Source organism: Chelonoidis abingdonii, chromosome 5 (genome assembly GCF_003597395.2).
Source record: "Chelonoidis abingdonii isolate Lonesome George chromosome 5, CheloAbing_2.0, whole genome shotgun sequence".
NCBI lineage: Eukaryota > Metazoa > Chordata > Testudines > Testudinidae > Chelonoidis > Chelonoidis abingdonii.
Window position 1 is genome coordinate 140,476,955 of NC_133773.1, and position 22,982 is coordinate 140,499,936.

Sequence of the window (22,982 nt, forward strand, 5' to 3'; positions counted from 1 at the left end):
GGCAGTGTCTGGTGCCACTTTGAGTTGGTGTGTCATGGTCTGTGGGGAGCTTGCTTCTGATGAGGAGTTTGGCAAGGGTGGAGGGTTGTTTGAGAGCCAGAAGAGGGAGCTCAGGAAAAATTTATTTCAGGATCTTGTCTCTATCAAGTGTGGGTTGTAACTGTTTGGTGATATCCTGTATGAGTTCCAGTGTGGGGTGACAGGTGACAACTAGGGGCTGTCAGAGATTTTTTCCCCTATATTGAAGCAGGTTCTTTCAGGGTATTTGGGTGGCCTATTCCATGATGCGATCTACTTCTCATGGAGGATCGTTGTTTGGTGAAGGCAGTGTTAAGTGTGTTAAGGATAAAAATTATGTCAGGGACACTAGTTGCAAAAAAAAGTATTTTAATCACTTTGTTTCTTCCCTATGATTTGTCTGTCCATACATCTGCCCCTGTAGCATGCATCCGTGTGTGTGTGTGTGTGCGCGCGCGTGTGTGTGTATATTTATATATTTCAAAGTAAAGTTTAAGTTAAGAAAACAATGAAGCTGCACAGCTAAGTACTCAAAAGTCAAAAAGTGACAAAATAAAGATTGTGTATACAATTATAACCCAAACCCCTCCTACAGCTTTGGATACACATGAAGCATCTTGCCTATATACATCCATGCATAACTAATGGCAGAAAACACATTCTACTTCACTCCTCGTTCTCCTACTCAAAAAGTGATGAACTATTTTTACTTAAATATTTCAAAAATTAAAAATTCGTCATTGGGCTGAGATCAAACCTGGAAAATATCAACTAAACAGGTAAAAGCTTTGGAATGTTTTAAGTAACTGAGCACACAGGATTTAGAATAGGAACCACTAAGTAATCTCAACTATAGCTTTTTAGCACTCCAGCTATAGTTCTCAGAATGCATTTATGTATATGCTATCATATAGATACTAGTTGGTAAGTTAACAGTTAATGAAAATCAGAGGTACTAGAAAATGATTATGGGAACTTGACACCATAATGAGCAAGAACTGTGCTTGATAGAAGATAACTTTCCATCTAGCAACGTTGTTACAGGAGCGGAACAAAGTGAGTTTCCCATATACCTCTGATTTAATAAACAAACAACATTAATATCTTTATTTTTTCAAAAAAAGAATTGTAAGTAAAGAAATATATGCTGATCTGGTAGTAAGTCTGAGAATTTCACCACAGTGAAGTCAGATTCCAATATTAACATTATGGTGGGGAATTTTAACACTTCCCTTGAGCATTCACATAGGGTCTTTCATTACTAGATCATTCTACGCTTGCAATATTAAAGAACTGCGCTTTTCATAACCAGAGATGCCTGTAACATTCTGTATTACTACACACAGTAAAACATTGTGTGGTCACATAACACAAGTCACACTGTCACTCCCATGTGCATGAGCGTTGTGAATGAACTGACTTTCCCAAGATTAAAGCCTCAGGATTCATATTGCATTATTTTTTTCATACAATATTCATTGCTGTTCTCCCCAACTTCCACCTAAAAAGGACTCCAAAATTGAGTCAGGTCCCCACCCAATTCCAGAGAGCTGGCATAAAGGGCCATGAAGGTCCTGCCCCAATATCCCAATGCTAGATTACATTAGAAATGCCAGAGATTCTTAGAGTTATCAAAACGTATTTGTTCCCTTATGATGCGACCCTCCATATTAAGTCCAAGATCTAAGATGGGGGTTAAGAGACAAGATAGGAGGACTTTTATTTTTTATTTTTTTTAAATAAAGGAGAGAGAGAGTGTGTGTGCTGGGTGGGCAGAATTAATAAATGAGCAAGATAAAACAAATTAAATCTACATATGAATCTGATCCAATAACAGCTACAAATCACCTGCATAACCACGATTTCTATTTGCAATTCACAAGTACCAGGTTTACCAGGTTCTTCATTTGCCTATCAAATGATATCCAAGTCCACTTTCTCTGCAACTGTGTTGAAATAGCGTGTTTGTTATCACCAGGTTGTAACTCGGGCAGAAATTTAATAGCATCTCTCCTTTTTAGTTTTCTTCCCAGAGCCCAAATATGCCTATGTCTCCAGGCCAATATTCCATCTAATCATACTTTTGCATTAACATCTTCCACCACTCCCAACATATATCATCTTTAAACTACTTGTATATCTTTCTGTAAGTCATCATAAAATTCATCAATTTCTTCCTTGGGCACTACTGAGGTCAGCACATATACTTGTACTATTGTAATTGCCCTGCATTTGACTCTGAATCTCACCTTCAACATATGAGGAAATATCAGATTAAACGGCATAAGAGCCTGGCTTGCCTTCTACTTTAGCACCCATGTGACTGTCCTGATGTCCACCTTCTTCCCTTCCTGATGTCAATATCCCATGCTCATTGTGGTAGAATTCTCCTTTGACTTCCTAACTAGTTTCACACAAAAGGCTAAAAGGCCAAAAGGAAGAAACCAAGGTGGATACCAATGAAGCACACTGCAGTTGAGTGACAAATGTAGGAAGATGATGACAGTAAGTTCTTGAAAAGTACAGGGGGACAAGTTTTTGTTTCAGAAAGTGGAGGAAGTAACCAGAGGGACATGCATTTTAGACTTGATTCTGACCATCACAGAGGAATTGGTTGCAAATCTAAAGGTGGAAGGCAATTTGGGTGAAAGCGATCATGGAACAATAGATTCTGTGGTTCTAAGGAAAGGAAGGAGTAAGCAACAGAATAAGGACAATGAACATCAAAAAAGCAAGCTTTAACAAATTCAGAGAACTGGTAAGAGGTAAGGTCCCATGGGAAGAAAATCTAAGGGAAAAAGGAAGTTCAGAAGAGCTGTCAGTTTCTCAAAGGGACAATATTAAATCCACAACTGCCAACTATTCAGAAACAAAAGAAAGACAGAAAGAACAATAAGAGGCCAAGATGACTATCAGGAGCTCTTTAATTACCTGAAATTAAATAAAGGAATCTTAAAAGTGGAGATAACAGAAATTACTAAGGAGGAGTACAAAAGAATAACACTAGCATGAAGGATAAAATCAGAAAGGATACAGTGCAAAATGGCACCGGATGTATACGGCAATAAGAAAGGGTTCTATAAATAAAGGAGAACAAAACAAAAAAAAAAAATGAAGGAAAGTCTAGGTGTTCTACTTAAGGGGAAGGAGAGCTAGTAACAGTTGACATTACGGAGTCAGAGGGGTTTAATCCCTATTTTGTTTCCATCTTCACTAAAAAAGTTAATGGCGACTAGATACTCAACAATTAATATTAACAAGGGAACAAGCCAAAATACGGAAAGAATAGTTAAAAGACTATTTAGATAAGTTAGATGCATTCAAGTCGACAGGGCCTGATGAATTCATCCTCAGGTACTTAAGGAACTAGCTAAAATAATCTCAGAACCATTAGCAATTATCTTTGAGAACACATGGAGGATGGGTGAAGTCCAAAGAACTGCAGAAGGGCAAATGATATCTATCTTTAAAAAGGGGAACAAAAAGGATGCAAGGAATTACAGACAAGTCAGACTAACTTGGATATTGGAAAGATATGGAACAAATTATTTAACAATTTGGAAACCCCTATTGGGTTACAAGTAATAGTGTATGGATCTGTCAAGAACAAATCATGCCAAACCAACCTAATATCCTTCTTTGACAGGATTACTGGCCCGGGGGGAGGGGGAGGAGAAGAGGTAGGGGAGAAAGAGAAGTAGACATGATACATATTGATTTGAATAAAGCTTTTGACAGTCCCACATGACTTTCTCATAAGCAACCTAGGGAAATGTGGGTGGGTGTACAGCTGGTTGAAAGATTGTACTCAAAGAGCAGTTATCAATGGTTCACTGTCAAAGAAATAGGTTTCATCTAGTGGGGTCCTGCAGGAGATCAATCCTGGGTCTGGCGCTATTCAATACATGCATTAAATGATGTATAATGAAGTGGAGAGTATGCTTATAAAATGTAAAGGACGATACCAAGCTGAGGGGAGTTACTAGCATCTTGAAAGGCAAGGTTAGAATTCAAAACAACCTCGACAAACTATTGAACTTCATCTTGTTGGCCTCAGGCCAGTTCTCCAAAGGCAAGTGCAAAATACTTCATTTAGGAAGGAAAAATCAAATGCACAACTACAAAATGGGGAACAACTGGCTAGGTGGTAGTACTGCTGAAAAGAATCAGAGCATTATAGTGGATCACAAATTGAATACAAGTCAACAATATGACAAAGTTGCAAAAAAAAAAACTAGGCTAATATTCTGGGGTGTATTAACAGGAGTGTCATATATATGACACGGGAAGTAACTGTCCACTCTACTCAGCAGCAGTGAAGCCTCAGTTGAGTACTTAGTTCAATTCTGGGTGCCATATTTTAAGAATAATATGGTCAAATTGAAGAGAATCCAGAAGAGAGCAACAAAACTTATAAAAGGTTTAGAAAACCTCAATTATGAGGAAAGGTTAAAAAGAACTGGGCATGTTAGCCTTGAGAAAAGATGACTGAGGGGGACCTGATAACAGCCTTCATCTACATTAAAGGCTGTTATAAAGATGGCAATGATCAATTGTTCTCCATGTCCACTGAAGGTAGGACAAGAAGTAACGGGCGTCAACTCAGCTATGGAGATTGAAAGAACTAAGGGTAATTAAATTCTGGAATAGTCTTCCAAAAGCGGTTGTGGAATCCCGATCACTGGAGGTTTTTAAAAATAGGTTGGGCACCTATCACGTGTTTACTTAGTCCTGCCTCAGCACAGGAGACTGGACTAGCTATACATATATATATATATTTTTTTATATATATACACACACACACACACACACACACAAATTGTATCCCTTTATCCCAACTCTTCATAAATTACATCTCTGAAAAATTGAGGGATAAGATAGATTTATGTAGTTCCATTGAGCATACAACTGAGCACACACTCTGTATGAAGGCGGCTTCAAATTGTAAACTGGGAGGGAGAGGCTAAGGACCAGGTTTTAATATATGATCTAACCCAATGGGGGTCCTAGTCATGACTGGCACCTCTGGGCATTACTGTTATATATAAATATCTTGTTTATTACTTCTGTTATGCCAATTGGTCCCTGTGAGGCTCATTTCAGAGCATCATCAGAAAATTAAGACTGTTACTGTAAATAAGAACTACGCACCTAAATCACTGCTGTGCTGAAAGAAGTTCCCAGGAGCCACTTGCTAATATTCCACTGCCCTCTTCAAGATTTAAGGTGACCTTCCTGGAGCTGGAGTTCACCCTCTTTGGATATTGCCAACTCATTCCTGACAGAGAGAAATTTCTGAAAAGATACACAACTTCCTAGAAAGCATATCCCTCTTTAAAAATTTATGTCAACTTTCTCTTCAGATTACACAAGAGGAATACTGCAATATACTATCAATAAACACAATTTGTTTTTTGGGTACAAAGTAGAAACATTTCTAGCACAGTGCATTGTAATATAAAAGTCTGTTATCTCTTTCCTTGGTCATGACTTGAGAAAATAACTTCAAAAAATGTTAATACAAATTAGATCAATGGTTCACAACCAGAGGTCTGTGTACCCCTGCGCAAACACAGAAAGCTCCCAGGGGTATGTCAACTTGTCTAGATATTTGCCTAGTTTTACAACACACTACATAAAACGCACTAGCAAAGTCAGTATATACTAAAATTTCATACAGATAATGACTTGTTTATACTGTTCTATTTAACATGCACCGAAGTGCCCTTCTGTATGTTCCTTGTGACAGTATCCAGGTCAAAAACAAACAAGATAATGACTTAATACTGATCTCTGATGCACTCCCACCTTTGCAGACAGTTCCTCTGTTTCACCAGTAGACATTCTAACTATTGATGTCACACTTATATACGTGGCTTGAAAAAGCAGCACAAAGTTTTGGTACCATTTTCTCCCTCATATCCCACTAGATGACTTCTCCTGAAACTCTATCAAAGCCTTTTTCCAGATTAATGAACACCACATAAGCAGCACATCACTGACTTAAGTCCATGTATTGCTCTGCAAGTGAACCCTTAACCTTTCTGCAGCATTGTCAAGTAGCAGGACTTTACTCATCTAGTAATTTAAGTTTACACATCTAGCTAAAAATATACAACATTCATTCTAATTAATATGTTCTTGATGGAAGTTTCCTAATAAACTGTTACCTAATTCTTCTGCTTTAGACTGCATTATTAAACATTAGCTCACAATTATTACATACACTACAATCCCCGAGGCACCAAAAAGCAGCTGCTGAGGTATGACAGAATCTATCTACAGATAGCCTCACAAAACATTTGGCATGCAAAAGGCTTCTGAGAAAGAGTCACCAAAATATCCAGCACTAAGATCTTAAAAATGAATAGTACAGAAGGATCTAGCATAAAGAAAGAAAGAAAAGCATTAAAGACACTACAAGTCTACCCTTTCTAAACCTGGTGTAGATTTTCATTACAACCGATGAAGGAAATGTTTAACATTTATCACCACTGGAAACACTAATCAAATTTATGGAAACCACAACTGCATACATAAAAATAGTGACACTGTAGAGTAATGCTTGCGTCTACAAGTTAAGTGTACACAGCCACCTCAGTTCTTAAAAAGTTAACAGGTTAGCTGAAGTATTTATCAGTGTAAACATGATTATACACAATATTTCAGTGTTAGAGGAACAAGGAGGAAATTCTTGATGCAGTACCCTTAAAATCCAAGCTTGTCATAAATTTGTAGTAGCAGCTTTTTTGTTAAAATAAAGAAAATAACCTACTGATTTCTTACAGATGAGAACATTCAGATAATTAACGATCTACAACATTTAATTAGAAGCCAATGAATCAGAGTTTCCCCACAGTTAAAATTATATAGAATCTAGTCACAGTTAACATCCGGATGTGCTAATAGATACCAAATCTATTAGGGCAACTATGTGACTTCTGACACAAATCAGAAATTCGAGCTTTCACACAGGTTATTAGAATACAATTCAGTTGCTGCCGACAAATCTAGATCTATTAGCAGTAATCAAATGAGAGCTCAGCACAACAATATTCAAGAAAACAAGGACATCCAGGTTGCATTCAAACCTGAATCAGAATCTAAACTGGTCATTAATGACAGACATATGACTGCACTAGCAACAAGAATAAGACAGTATAATGGTGTAATAGTCCCATAATAAGCCTACAACACAGAAGTCCCTTTACAACTCTGGCTATGCATCCCCTGCTGCTGATGATAGCTCATCTCTCAATTGACTGGACTCTTCCAGTTGGTATGCATACTTCCACCTTTTCATGTTCTCTGTATTTATAAATATCTCCTGTCTGTGTGTTCCATTCTATGCATCCGAAGAAGTGAGCTGTAGCCCATGAAAGCTTATGCTGAAATAAATTTGTTCATCTCTAAGGTGCCACAAGTACTTCTGTTCTTTTTGCGGATACAGACTAACACAGCTGCTACTCTGAAACCCATCTCCTGAGGGATGATCACCAGGCTGCTGTATTTGAATCCAACTGCTGAATCCCCTGGGTCTGAGTAGTGACTGGTTACTGTTAGCTTTAGGTCACGCATCGGGGCAGATCCCATGTCTGGCATCCCTCTTCACAGAAAGGATCCCACAATCCAGACCTTTAGCCTGTGGACCTAATGTCTCAGTCCTCCAGAGTCTCTTGTTAGCTACAGCATGCTCCCAGAGTAAGATTCATGTACATAGGCCTTCTTTATTTGTAACCCATTTCTGTGACTACTGTATCCTGTTGACTAATACATACTTTGTTTTGAGAAGGCTGAACAGTTTCTCTGCATAGGTTTTCTGGTTACAAAGCACCCAAGAGAGGATTCCCGCAGAGAACCAAGCCAAAGCGGCCCTGCTAAAGGAAACACAATGAAACGGGCACTGAAGCTTAGGGACCAAGTCTATGAGTGCCTCAAGTAAAGTGAAGGCCCAGAGCCTATCAGAAGGAAGGGTGCAATCTTGATACTACATAGTACAAGGCATAGCATGTTCTGCGGTCCGTGACACACTTAAAGAAAAATATAGGTATCACCACACAGTCTTGGAATTCAAATCCCAGATGGTAGAAACCCAATCTTTTCTCTCCCTCCTCCTCTCCCACTCATCCAAAACTAAAATAGAAGAATCAGAATCTCATATAGTTAAGATTAATTGCTATCTGAGCTGAGCGAATGCACAACAATGGTAACCCATGGCAACAATGCTAACTGATAAGGCTTGCACAGTCCTCCTCAATTTTCCAGCTGCTGTTTAGTGTCATCATGGCAATGTGGTATCCACGCAGATTCCATCTAAATAAATGGCTATAAAGTAGAGACGCATAAGACAAAGAAAAAAAACACACATTAGGAGGAAGAGGAAAAGTGAACTGGAAATAGAGAATAAAAGAAAAAAGAGTGCTACCAGCACAACTTTGGAGTATACCTGCTTCCATTTGAAAAAAGAAAATATCCCCATCCAACAAGAGCTGTAAGCCAGAGGTCAACTATAGTTAAATGCACCTTACCAAGTGTAAGTTTACCACCCCCACCAGCAGACTCCATTGTCTCCACAACATTTCTAGCATTGTCTTCAGACATATATTCATCATTTCTTGCCTTTACTATTATATCTCCTTCTGTGGCCCAGCTGTCCAGATTCTAGCATGTACAAAATCACGCTGCCTCCCTTCTTTCTTACAAGTAGAGAGGAGTGCAACCACAGCACTTATCTCGCCTCAGATGGCCCAATTGGCTCTGTCTACTTATTCTGAAATCCAGTTCGGGATAGCTCTCCTTGTGTGCAAGACCTTCTATTTCTTTCCGCTGCACTTGCTATAGCTTACCTTGCACTTACGCTCACTAAACCCCCTCATCCAGGGCTGGCTTCCTTTCTGTCCCTCCACACAGTCTCATCTCTTTTGGAGCAAGAGCCTTGTCTTCCACATCTCTTGTCACCAGGAACAAGCATCTGGAATATCACCTAGCAAAACGTCTTTTCTATTTGCCCATATACTGTGTCTTCTCTCCCCTCTGCCATTATTTTTATTTAGCTTTGTAGTTTGCAAATTTGCAAAGCTATCCAAAACAAAATGTCATTACACTGAAACTTATTCACAATGGTGTAGACAATAGTACAGTGATTTCAGATATGCAGTAGAGGAAAATAATTCCTCCCACTGTAGGAATTACTGGGTCAAATCTTGTGGCATGTGTTAAGAATGTGGTCAAACTAGGCCATATCAGTTTTTACTGCCCTTGTAGCAGTGAATCTAGGTAAAATTTTCAAAACACATGCTGTACAGTTAAATACGTGTCCTCAAAAAACAGCTCAACCTAAAAGTGAATTTCAAGCATTTTTTTTTTTAAGATCCTAAAAGAAGAAATTACATAGCCATTTGAAAAATGTAATTTGTGATTAACTAAAATTAGCTAAACCCCAATTATCACTTCTAAGATGTCAAGAAATCTGAGCGGCAACTTCTGAGAGAACCAGGCAGATTACAGCTTCCAGAAAAAACATTATCAGAACAGGAGTTAAACATGCACCTGTTCATTCACATCTGTTTATGGTAGTTGTGATGTCATTCACTGCCTGCAAAGAACCCAACAATTCTACCACTCAAATCTCTGGATCTTACAGATGCATGTTTTTAAAAATTAAGCTTTAAATATGTTTTTAACTGCCACTGAACCCTCTACCACCCATCCTTCTTTTGGAATCTTACAAAGAAGTTTTTTAACTTTAGCATAAATCTGTAGTTCACGCTGATGCAATATCTTTCTGAGAAGGGAGAATATGTCAACTTATATTATGATACTTTATGCCTAGGTAAGGATCTGAACAGGAAAAGATTTATAACGTAGGTCTCTTTAATCTAAGAAACAGAACATAAGATCCAGTGGCTGAAAAAGAAGTTAGAAAAATTCACATTAGAAATAAAGTGCAATTTTTTAACCCCGGGGGTTAATAACTTAAGGAACTGGAGGATTCTCTGTCACTTGAAGAGTATTTAAATCAAGACTGGATGTTTTTCTGAAATATATGGTCTAGCGCAACTGAATTTATGGCCTTGATGCAGGGTGAAATTCTGTTACCTGTGTTGTGCAGGTCAAACTAGACAATAATAATGGTCCCTTCTGTGACCCCAAAACAAATTATGATGTTTGTGCTTCGTATTAACTAACAATAAATGCCACAATTTTCCATACTGGAAATAATTATGCATGGTATGCTGATTTTCTGTATAGTTTGAAATATTTCACATCAAGATTCCCTTATTCTGACAGATCAGTATGTTCACAGTGAACAAAGTAAACTACAGAATGAAACTCACAGATTCATAGACTCTAGGACGGGAAGGGACCTCGAGAGGTCATCGAGTCCAGTCTCCTGCCCTCATGGCAGGACCAAATACTGTCTAGACCATCCCTGAGACACATTTATCTAACCTACTCTTAAATATCTCCAGAGATGGAGATTCCACAACCTCCCTAGGCAATTTATTCCAGTGTTTAACTACCCTGACAGTTAGGAACTTTTTCCTAATGTCCAACCTAAATCTCCCTTGCTGCAGTTTAAGCCCATTGCTTCTTGTTCTATCATTAGAGGCTAAGGTGAACAAGTTTTCTCCCTCCTCCTGATGACACCCTTTTAGATACCTGAAAACTGCTATCATGTCCCCTCTCAGTCTTCTCTTTTCCAAACTAAATAAACCCAGTTCTTTCAGCCTTCCTTCATAGGTCATGTTCTCAAGACCTTTAATCATTCTTGTTGCTCTTCTCTGGACCCTCTCCAATTTCTCCACATCTTTCTTGAAATGCGGTGCCCAGAACTGGACACAATACTCCAGTTGAGGCCTAACCAGCGCAGAGTAGAGCGGAAGAATGACTTCTCGTGTCTTGTTTACAACACACCTGTTAATGCATCCCAGAATCACGTTTGCTTTTTTTGCAACAGTATCACACTGTTGACTCATATTTAGCTTGTGGTCCACTATGACCCCTAGATCTCTTTCTGCCATACTCCTTCCTAGACAGTCTCTTCCCATTCTGTATGTGTGAAACTGATTGTTCCTTCCTAAGTGGAGCACTTTGCATTTGTCTTTATTGAACTTCATCCGGTTTACCTCAGACCATTTCTCCAATTTGTCCAGATCATTTTGAATTTTGACCCTGTCCTCCAAAGCAGTTGCAATACCTCCCAGTTTGGTATCGTCCGCAAACTTAATAAGCGTACTTTCTATGCCAACATCTAAGTCGTTGATGAAGATATTGAACAGAGCCGGTCCCAAAACAGACCCCTGCGGAACCCCACTTGTTATACCTTTCCAGCAGGATTGGGAGCCATTAATAACTACTCTCCGAGTACGGTTATCCAGCCAGTTATGCACCTACCTTATAGTAGCCCCATCTAAATTGTATTTGCCTATAATAGCCCCATCTAAATTGTATTTGCCAAACATTACTTGCTCCTTCTAGCAACAGACACAGCATTTCTTTAAAGCTGCTTCCTTCCTTCTTGCCTTCCACTGCTGCTTCGAAAGTAAGGACAGCAGCAGGAGTTCAAATTGAAAGCAACAAACGTCAAAGAATATTATGGTGCAAATGGAGGGCTGCTGTGTCAGTTTCATCATTTAAAAACCATCTTTCATTTTTCTCTCTGATGCTAGTCTAAACTGAGTTACGTATTTTTAGTTTTTACTGCATCACTTAAATGCAAAATGTTTTTTAATTTAAAATTAAAATACTGGCACAGTCTCTCATCTTGGAGAAATTCCTTTAGCAAGTGGGTAAAAAGTTGTTTCATCTTGAGCCAAAACTCAAAAGATTTCTTCAACTATTATAATTAATACTGATATTCTATATATGTAAGAAATCCAGAATGTTACCTAATCCACCTTCTGCCAAGGCAGAATTACTACCTCCTGTACATTTATTAAGTTTTCTATCCCGTCTAGTTTTCAAAGTGCCAACTGATCAATGGTTTTCCATCAGTTTCCTGGGCAGACCATTCCACAGAAAGCACACTGTCAGCAAGCTTTCCATTATATCCATTTCTCAATTTAATCCCAGTATTATGAGTTTTAACGTCTCTTGGGGTACACTAAGTAATTCCTCCCCTCTTCAAATATTTGTATATTGCCATTTCCCCTCCTTTGTCATTGCTTAGCCAAGTTTTATATAAAATTTTTAACCTCACAGTCATGCCTTCCAGCTACCCCAATCATTGTTCATGGAATTCCCTCCAATTTGTCAATATCTTGCTAGTAATCAGATACTTACAACTGCAACATTACAGGCAGGATCACACCCTAGGTATGTAGAATGGGGCTACTACCATTCTATAAAATGATGCCTTTGTGTACACATCTTTGTTTTATATGAATTTTCTTAGTGCCATAAGACACTGCAAACTCATGTCTAGTTTATGTGCTACTGACACCATTAAACAATCACTGCTTCTCTGGTTTCTCAGAGGTTGCTTGTCACTGAATCTGTATTTTAAATAAATTTATCCTTAAAGAAAAAAAAATCCATTGATTTGGGAAAGGTAGCAGATATCCTTTTCTGTCTAAGTTTGTCAGCACAGTAAGGAATTTAGAAAAAAAGATACCAAAATGAAAAAATGTCAACTATCATTGCTATCTATGATGCATTTCATTTTGTAGTTTTCGGCCCATAGGTCTAAACTTTACATTGTGCCATATTTCTCTATCCACAATTGTTTTCTTGGCTCTTAACGGTCTAGTATGTGCATTTCTTTAACGTGTTGTTTACTCACTTTAACAGTTCAGAAAACTAACCTAAAATGCAGAGGATTCCATCAGGCTGAGATTTGCTGCTCTGTGTCAGGATGCTTTGGATTTGTCGAAGACGGCTGCAACTGGAAGAGAAAGAGAGCCAATCCTTAGAGACAGTGCTTAAAAGGACTCATGACTGGGCTGACCAAGGGTTGGTCTTCCTTTTTTTTTAAAAAAAATATACATATATTAGGTAAGGACATGAAATTCGACATGAATCCCCTTGTGACGGTATACCCCATAAGGCTTTATGGAAATATGCTTATGAATGTATATATATATTACATAATCAGAATACGTTTTATGCTACATCTGCCATGCAATATATCTCTGTAAAGGTTGTGATCTACTGAATCTATTCATCCTATTTGTATACATGTGTCATTGTATTTGAAGTTATGAATATTGGCTGTGTACTTGCTTGATTTCTAAGTAGCCTTAGTTAAGCATTTGGTCAGCTTCTTGAGAAAGGAATGTGCAAATTAAGTGCCCAGTTAAGAAACACTTAAAGGACAATGAATCTTGGAAGGCTCCAATCCACATAAGAAGTCTACCTGAGGTCGTTCAGGGTAGCATGTAAACAATGGCTGCTGCCTGTAAAAACTGAGTCATGCAGGACATGTTGTCACTAGCTTCCTACTCAGATTTGAACCTTAGCGTTCATAAACTGAGAAGCTAGCATGAACCCTCTAGCTTAATTACCAGCTTAGATCTGATATCCTGCCACCAACAGGAATTCCAGTGCCTGGTACCTCTGGTCCCCCAAAACCTTCCCTGGGGACCCCAAGAACCCAAATCCTTGGATTCTTAAAACAAGGAGAAATAAACCATTCCCCCCTCCTTTTACCCCTCCCAGGCTTCCCTCGCTGGTGGCTACCCTGAGAGTTATTACTGATACCAACTCTTTGAATCTAATCCCCTTCCCCAGAGGCACACAGATTCAAGGAAAACAGAGAGAGATTCTACCTCTCCCCCCTCCCGTCTGCCTTCCACCAGTCCTAGTGAGTTATCCCAATTCCCTGGGATAAAACAGGGAAACAAGAAAGAAATCTAACAAAAGACATAAAAATGATCTCTGCATCAAGTGACAATATACAGGGCTATTGCTTATAAGAAATATATGAACGAACAGCCTTATTCAAAAAGAAATACAACTTAACATTCCAGCAAACTACACACATGTAAATACAAAAAACCAATAAAAGCCTATTGTTTTCTATCTTTATACTCACAAGTTGGAAACTGAAGATTAGAAGCTTGAAGATGAAAAGATCCCTCGCATAGCTGAGAGCCAGACAAAGACACAGACCCAAACATTCCGTCCCTGAGCTTTGAAAAATCCGGTTTCCTGACTGGTCCTCTGGTCAGGTGTTTGGTTCCCTTTGTTAACCCTTTACAGGTGAAAGAAACATTAACCCTTAGCTATCTATTTATGACACATGTGACTTGCCCAGGTGACTCCAAAACTCCATCTTGGAGCTGGACTCTGCATAGGAGACACGAGGGGGTCTCCACCCACAAGAGAAAGTCTATTTAAACCCCTGGGAGTCCCCTCCATTGTGTCTTCAGTTGGCTAAAGAGAAAGCCTCTCCATCCCCAAGGATACCTGCAAGAAACTGGAACAAAGGACAGTAATTACTGGGGGTGTGAGTGACTGCTGGACCCAGACTAGAAGGAGACTAGTCTGTAAAAGGAAGCTTACTGGAACACCTTTGAGGGTGAGATTTTATTTGTATTCAGTTTTATTATTGTATTAGACATAGACTTGCATGTTCTATTTTATTTTGCTTGATAATTCACTTTGTTCTGTCTGTTACTAGTTGGAATCACTTAAATCCTACTTTCTGTATTTAATAAAATCACTTTTTGGGGGGCAAACAGCTGTGCATCTCCCTCTATCAGTGTTATAGAGGGCGGACAATTTATGAGTTTACCCTGTATAAGCTTTATACAGGGTAAAACGGATTTATTTGGGGTTTGGACCCCATTGGGAGTTGGGCATCTGAGTGTTAAAGACAGGAACACTTCTCAAGTTGCCTTCAGTTAAGTCTGCAGCTTTGGGGCATGTGATTCAGACCCTGGGTCTGTGTTGGAGCAGACGGGTGTGTCTGGCTCAGCAAGACAGGGTGTTGGAGTCCCAGGCTGGCACGGAAAGCAGGGGCAGAAATAGTCTTGGCACATCAGTTGGCAGTTCCCAAGGGGGTTTCTGTGATCCAACCAGGCATACCCGCCCCCCCCCCTTTTTTTTTTTTTTAAAGTTCAAAGCTCTCTTATAGCAAACAAAACAAAAAGTGAACTCCAGTATCCATAGTTTTATATTTATGTTTATAAAGAAAGGTAATGGGAAAAGGAGAATAAAAGCTATTGATGACACCCCTGACATGGTCTTCTGATTTTCACATGTTTAGATCCAATAGCTAATTTATTCCCCAGGGCAAAAGTTCTTTCACTCCTTGTTCAGGCAAAATTCACATTTAACTTTAGTAAGCTCTTCCTTTTAAAGAGTTGGCAACAATACAGGGAACTGAAATTATGTATTAGCTGAATGTAGATTTTTAGAGTCAAAAGGATTATAGACAGAAACACCATCAGAAATCAAGAACACTGTCACGAACACAAAGCACAGTTTATTTCTCAATGTTCAAGTGACAATAAATGCCTTCAATAAAAGGAAAACTTTAATATTAAACAAAAAGCAATATCTGCCTCCTCTTATTTACTTCTATAGTGCTATTATTCAAGTAGCAACTACTCATTAAAGCAGAGGTGGGCAGACTACAGCTCATGGGCCACATCTGGCCTGCAGGACCCTCTTGCCCAGCCCCTGAGCTCCTGGCCCCGGATAGTACCCCCAGCCCCTTCGCTGGTGCTCCCCCTTCCCCACAGCCTCAGCTCACTCCGCCACCAGCGCAATTCTCTGGGCAGCGGGGCAGCGAGCTTCTGGGGCAGCGCAACTGCAGAGTCCAGTCTAACCTGGTGCTCTGTGCTGAGCGGTGGTGACGGCGTGTCTGACTCCAGCCGAGAGGCGCAGCTGTAGCGCCAACAGCCACCAGTGCTCCAGGCAGCTTAGTAAGGGGGCTGGGAGAAGAGGGGGTTGGATAGAGGGCAGGGGAGTTCGGAGTGTTGGTCAGGGGGCGGGGGTGTAGACAGGGGTCAAGGCAGCCAGATGGTGGGGAAACAGGAGGTTGAATGAGGGCAGGGGTTCCGGGGGGGAATCAGGAATGAGAGGAGGGGTTGGATGGAGTGGCGGGGAGCAGTTAGGGACAGGGGTCCCGGAGGCAGCCACGGGACAGGGAGAAGGGGCGGTTAGATGGGGCAAGGGTCCCAAGGGGCAGTCAGGAATGAGAGGAGGGATTGGATGGGGCGGCAGGGGACAGGGAGCTGGGGCGGGGAGGGGAATGTGGCAGGGGTCTCAGGCAGGCTGTCAGGGAACAGTGGGTTGGATGGGGCAGAGTGCCTGGGGTGAGGAGAGGGGGGCAAGGCGGATAGGGGGTGAAGGCTGAGCCACAACCTCCTTCCCTAACCAGCCCTCCATGCAATTTCAGAAACCTAACGCAGCCCTCAGGCCAAAAAGTTTGTCCACCCCCACATTAAAAAGTTTTCCCTGAACTGATGTGAGTGGCTAGAGTCTGACAAGTATAAGTTACTAATATTTAAGGACAGATGTGATTGCTATCACTGACCAAAAAAAATACACAACTATTAGTACTATTTTCAAGTGTTTAGTAGCTGAAGTGGACTCCTTAGCCATATTAAATCTGGCTTAAGTTATAAAAATGTGTCTCCCCCAAGATGTACCTTTCGGGGTGGGGGAAGGGGAGAAGTGTTCACCGACTGCACCTCAAGAAAGTATCTGCTTATAAAGCTGCACACAGAGAAAATGAATATTTCTCCTAACAATTAAACAGCTATGTTATGACAATAGTTTTACTCAGCGTCAAGAACCATAGTGATCCAAGTCACCTCCTTTCCCCCCAAAACTGCTGTCTGCAACTTTGGAATTTTACTACCATGGCAACCCTGGTAGGCAACTTATTGTCTTCCTGTTTACCTAGCATCAGTGCAGTTCCAACTGCATTAGCAACAGTAGGAGGGTTAGCATAGATCAGCTAGCAGCACTTTTCAATCATGTCACCTAGACCTGTTCTGAGCAGAATTAGTCAATGCTGGTAAAAATATCTGCAGCAGCTCTACACTAGCATCGCTACCACTGCTAAAGTCTGAAAAGATTTGGATAGTTTATCTTAAAAAGGAGAAAAATAATAAGGGACACGGTAAAAGTATAGTGAATAGCACAGACAAAAGTAGATTATGAATGAAGGCTGATCTACACTACACAGTTACATCGACCTAATTATGTCAGTGTGCACACTACAGCGTTGCTCCCACCAATGTAAATGCCCTATTACACCGAAATAAGCCCTACGTCTCTTGTGGAGGTGAAGTTCTGTTGGTGTGGTTACGGAGACAGAGGGTATGTCTACACTTGCAGAGTTTCTGCACTGCGAGTTTCACTGGTGGTGACAGAGAACAGGTAAAAATAATGCACTGGTTTGTGGAGGGCTTTAGACCTGTGCTCCGGCTCCGCACCAGCTCCAGGCAAAAACCTTCAGCTCCACTGCTCCAGAGCTGCTCCGCGCTCCAGCTCCGGGCTCCGTTCCAAAGCCCTGGGTTTGTGTACTCACTTAATCCCTAAGTCTCAGAGTGTTAAATTAGCAGCATTTCCATCGCAGCGCTCTAGGGCAGCTATTCCACAGTGCAGCGCTCTCCATTTTGACGATGGGTCTTGTGGAAAGGGTGATCGTGGGGCATCCTGGATCCCTGCACAGCCTCTTCTCCCCAACCACTGATAAGCTCTAGCAGCTCAGGATGGCTCCAAGCAGGGGTTCATTTACTCTGTGAAGCAGGCACTGTCACCTGCCAAAATAAGTGAGCACTTGCCAAGAGAACTGGAAGTGGAGTTTCAAAGTTCCGGGGGCTTTACAGGGGGAGGGGTGGATGTCTGTTTACCTGGCATCAGAGCAGGAAAGCTGCTAGCCAGAGTGGTCACCTAGGCATTGTGGGATATCCTCCAGAGGCTGAAAGTTGTGTAAACTGGAAGAACGGATCTTCACTTGCACCTCGTCGCAAAGCATCACCGGTAAGAGCTGTATGCCTCTTGTGGAGGTGGTTTTCTTTTTGCAGTGAAACTTTTGAGTTTCACTGCAAAGAGTCATTGGCAAGTGTAGACGCTCCCGTGGTTTTCGCATAAAAAGGAGATTTCTTCCACTTTAAATGGCAAGTGTAGACCTGCCCTCAGTGTCTGTATAGACACTGCACTGCTGGCTGTCTTCTCAACTTCAGGGCAGGAGCTGTGAAACTGACAAGAAAGCAGGGAGTTAGAGCCTAGCTGCCCCTCACTGGGGCAGCTCTCCGGGGTGCGGGGGGGGAGAGCCAGGCAGTTTTGTCAATTTCACAGCTAAGAGCAGTGGGGGAAGCCACCTCAGGCTTCTCGCCTCCCTCTTGCCAGCCAGAAGCAGGGGGAAAGCTATCCAGGGATTTTTGGCCCTGCTGCCCCACTCTGGGCCAGGAGGCAGCTGTCTTGTCTTGCTGGAGATGGGGACCTCAGAAATTGTAGCTGTGAACTCTCACATGTTACTTAAGAGCTGTTGAATATTAAAAGATTCCATTTCTCCCAAAAGGAGACTCAAAATCACTTCACCTTCAAATGCTCAACTTCTGTTCTCTTGAGTCTTGTAATATCATAATGTAACTAGTTCTATAATTACCAGAATATTCCAGGCCAAACTAAACTGGAGTTTCTAATTAAAAAAACACGTCAGAAGAAAACCTTTCAGGCATTCATTACAGTATAAAGATGGGGAAAAAAAAAAAAAAAGGCCACAAACCTAGTTTTTTTTTTCATTTGCATGTCACCTTTAAAGAAATTATGGTTCACCAGTTCCCAGATTTGAAAAAACTGAAGTACCATGTGACAAGGTTACTTTTAGATACAGTATTAGAATGAAGCTAAAAATGAAACTAGATATTTTACTACACTGAAAACAATTAGTGCTATCACCATCAAATGTTGTATCGTTTGTTATAGTGATATACCAGTCATCTGACAATTAAAATATGTGGGACAGGAATCATGTCCCAAGGAGCTTAAACTAATTTCTGACCTGACAACATTTGGGGAGGTGAGAAGTACGAAATAACAGGAAGAAATGAAGAGTAAATTTAACACCGACAGGCCCCAGTCACTGGCAGGCAGGACTGAACCCGAGGTCTCTGGAACTTAGTACATGAGCTTCTACTGCATGAGCTAAAAGCCAGCTGGCTGTCAGCTAAGGCTGCAGAGCAGACTCACTTAACTCTCTTTCTAAGTGGTCTCAGTTCCACTAGGTGGGACAGAACATCACACCCAGAAGGCGTGTGGGTTACACAAAGACCAGGGTAAAGCAAAGATTACGCAGTTACTCAGTGAGAGCATTGCACAGAATGATGGACTAGTCAAGGTATGGGTTTTTGTTTGTTAAAAATATGTCTTCATCATTATTTTGTAGTGCACTGACTCTTAATAGTTTTTTCTTAAATTCTCAACATGGAATCCAAAACCTAAGAAAGACTGAAAATTTCCCAATACTTTTTCAATTAAATTTCTTTATTCAGTGTGCACTTGAGATGGAATCCTCATTTTTCTACTTACTAACCAATTTATTACCATACAAATTTCAACATCAACAAAAAGATTCATTCAATAACCCCAAAATATAGGAAATAAAAGTATAGATCGGATTATTCATGAATTGTTTGTGCCAAATTCACTACGTAATCTTCAGCAGAAGAGCAAGTTTTCTTTACCTCATTTGAGAAATAAGTTACCTATATCTAACTGTTCTCCAGAGTATTTAGATACCTAATAGGTTTGTGAAAAACCAACTGTTCCAAAAAAATACTTTGTCATTTAATTATTGAGCTTCTATTTTATTCAAGTATTTACATACAAAACCACATTGGAAAGTTTTGATATTAGAAGTGTTATGCTCATATGTCTAACTCTGAATGAATACTTTTAACGTTTTAGAAAAAAAGTTATTTAATGAGAATACCAAAGCTCTTGTAATGTCTACTACAGAACAAGTTATAGATCCACTGAGACATTGGTGACTGGAGAAAGGGACATTGCTACTGAGCAGAATCACCAGAAGACAATTTAATTGAGAACTATCAGTTTTTCAGAATATCTGCTCACCTTTCCATCCATATCTGCATCAGTTAAGCATTTTGGGGCACATTTGGATTGATTTAGTCTGAATGAAACTTGGCCTGAGCCACATAGTTAAGCCGACCTAACTCATGCTGTAGACAACACTAGGTCAACAGAAGAATTCTTTAGCTGATTTAGCTACCATCGCATGGGGAGGTGAATTAACTACAGCCACTGGAGAGCTCCTCCTCTCATTGTAATGAGTGTCTACTCTGAGGCCACGTCTACACTATGGGATAATATCAAATTAGCTAAAACCGGTTTTATAAAACCGATATTATAAGTTCGATTTCATGCGGCCACACTAGGCACAGTAATTCGGCGTTGTGCGTCCATGGTCCGAGGCTAACGTCGATTTCTGAAGCGTTGCATTGTGGGTAGCTCTTCCGTAGCTATCCCATAGTTCCCGCAGTCTCCCCCACCCTTGGAATTCTGGGTGAATCATTATTGTCGGCGGGTGGTTCTGGTAATGTCATCAGTCATTCCTTCCTCCGGGAAAACATCAGCTGACAATCCTTTCGCGCCGTTTTCCCTGGGATTGCCTGGCAGAACGCCATTAGCACTGCAACCAGGAGCCCGTTCAGCTTTTTTTTTTTTTCCCGGCACCGTATGTGTACTGGATGCCGCGGAGAGAGAGGCGATACTCCAGGGCTACACAGCAGCATTCACTTGCTTTTGCATGATAGCAGAGATGGTTACCAGTCGTGTCTGTACCGTCTACTGCCGGAGTAAACTGGCAATGAAATGAGCGGTTATCTCTCCCCCTCTGTACTGTCCGCTGCTATCATGAGTGCCCCTGGCTGAAATCGGCCGGGGGCGCAACGCAAAGCAAATTGAGATTGACTTCCCGAGTCAATCATCTCTTATGGTTTCTAAAAATAGAGTCAGTTCCTGCCTAGAATTAAGGGGCAAGTGTATTAAGAGGACCAGTGTATCAGAAGAGCACAGCTGCTCCGTGTCAGTATTCAAGGGGGTGCCCTGCAACAAACACACCCGTTGCTTCCCTTCTCCCCCAACCTTCCCTGGGCTACCGTGGCAGTGTCTGCCCATTTGTGTCATGAAGTAATAAAGAATGCAGGAATAAGAAACACTGATTAGTGACATAAAATGAGGGGGAGGCAGCCTCCCGCGGAGCGATGATAGTCCAGGCAGGACATAACGGTGTGGGGAGAGGAGCACAGCATCCTGCTGCTATGACAGTCCAGGCAGTACAGAATCTTTCTTTACACAGGAAAGGGAGGGGGCTGAAGCCCCCAGTTGCTATGATGAAGCTAGTTATTAGCCGTTCTGTCCTATCTACTGGGAGTAACCAGGAATGATGCCCTCATGTCAACATGTTAGATATTCCTGAGGACAGTTACTAGTCCTACTGCACCATCTACCACCAGGGAGGGGGAGAGGGAGAGGAGCAGATATGCTCTTCACTGCTGCAGCATCGCGTCTACCAGCAGCATTCAGTACACATAGGGTGACATTGAAAGAAGTCAAGAAATGATTTCTTTCTCTTTTCTTTCAGGGTGGAGGGGGGAGAAACTGAGGAGCTATTCACTGAACCACGCCAGACACTGTGTTTGAACCTACAGACATTGGGAGCTCAGCCAAGAATGCAAATACTTTTCAGAGACCGCTGTGGACTGTGGATAGCTGGAGTCCTCAGTACCCCCTCCATCCATGAGCGTCCATTTGAGTCTCTGGTTTCCCGTTACGCTTGTCACGCAGCGCTGTGTATCCTGGAGATTTTTTTTCCAAACGCTTTGGCATTTTGTGTTCTGTAACGGAGCTTCTGATACAACAAGATTGTCCCCATACAGCGATCGATCCAGTATCTCCCGTACGGTCCATGCTGGAGCTCTTTTTGGATTTTGAGACTGCATTGCCACCCGTGACTAGATCAGAGCTCCACGCTGGGCAACAGGAATTGTAACTCAAAGTTCACGGGGCTTTTCCGTTTACCTGCCCGCTGCATCCGAGTTTAGATTGCTGTCCAGAGCGGTCAGTGTGCCACTGTGGGATACCGCCCGGAGGCCAATAACGTCGATTTTCCGTCCACACTAACCATAATCCTGATATGTTAATACCGAATTTAGCGCTACTCCTCTGGTCGGGAGAGGAGTACAGAAATCAATTTAAAGAGCCCTTATATCGATATAAAGGGCGTTGTAGTGTGGATGGGTACAGCTTTAATCGATTTAACGCTCTTTAAATCGATTTAATGCGTAGTGTAGACCAGGCCTGAAGTGCTACGCTAGGACTACTGAAACCAAATGCCAGTGCCAGGCATTTCTAGTGAAGACATAGCCCAGTAAAGGCAAGTGCTGAAAAGGTCAATAGACGGGCAATGAAACATTTTTCAATATCTGAAGGCACATGCAAGCAGTGATAGGTCTGACAAGTTAGCATCGTTATTACAACTCTACTGCGTTCTTGCAGTTTTCCTTTACAGAAAGAGCACACTTTAATTTTGGACAAATGTGTGTGTTTTATTGTATGAGGACTAAACATACAAAGTTAATGCCACAGTATTTTGTTTCATTTAAGTAAAGCCTAAATCCCCGTCTCCCACCCACCCGGCCCACCCCCAGATTGTGGAAAAAACAGCCACCTTCCTTATTACTCTTCATTGCATCCTGTATTCCTACATCTAATTTATTTGGTGCACTACACACAGACTTCCTTTTCCTGTTTCCCAGTCTGATATTACTGATGAAACAGGCAGAAATAGAGTGTCATTAAAATGGATTCCCTGTTGAGGGTTGTAGACTAGTTTGCCTTATGTCTGAGCCATAACCACAGCTGTGGTAAGTGGGTAAACGATATTATTCAGTAGATGTAACGGATGTAGTTCCATTGGCGTACTGAAGTGTTGCTTTGCATATGCTTTGTTTCACATTGGCAAACATTAGAATCCT

At 41.2% G+C, this 22,982-nt stretch overlaps 1 protein-coding gene across 1 annotated transcript in view; it reads right to left on the minus strand.

The window, feature by feature from the left end:
- The window catches only part of DNAAF9 (dynein axonemal assembly factor 9), a 144,236-nt gene that overhangs the window by 117,281 nt on the left and 3,973 nt on the right, over positions 1 to 22,982 (minus strand). Inside the window, exon 2 of the mRNA XM_075066669.1 lies at positions 12,825 to 12,904. The gene's annotated coding sequence lies outside the window, so the exon portion shown is untranslated. The remainder of the gene's footprint in view (positions 1 to 12,824; positions 12,905 to 22,982) is intronic.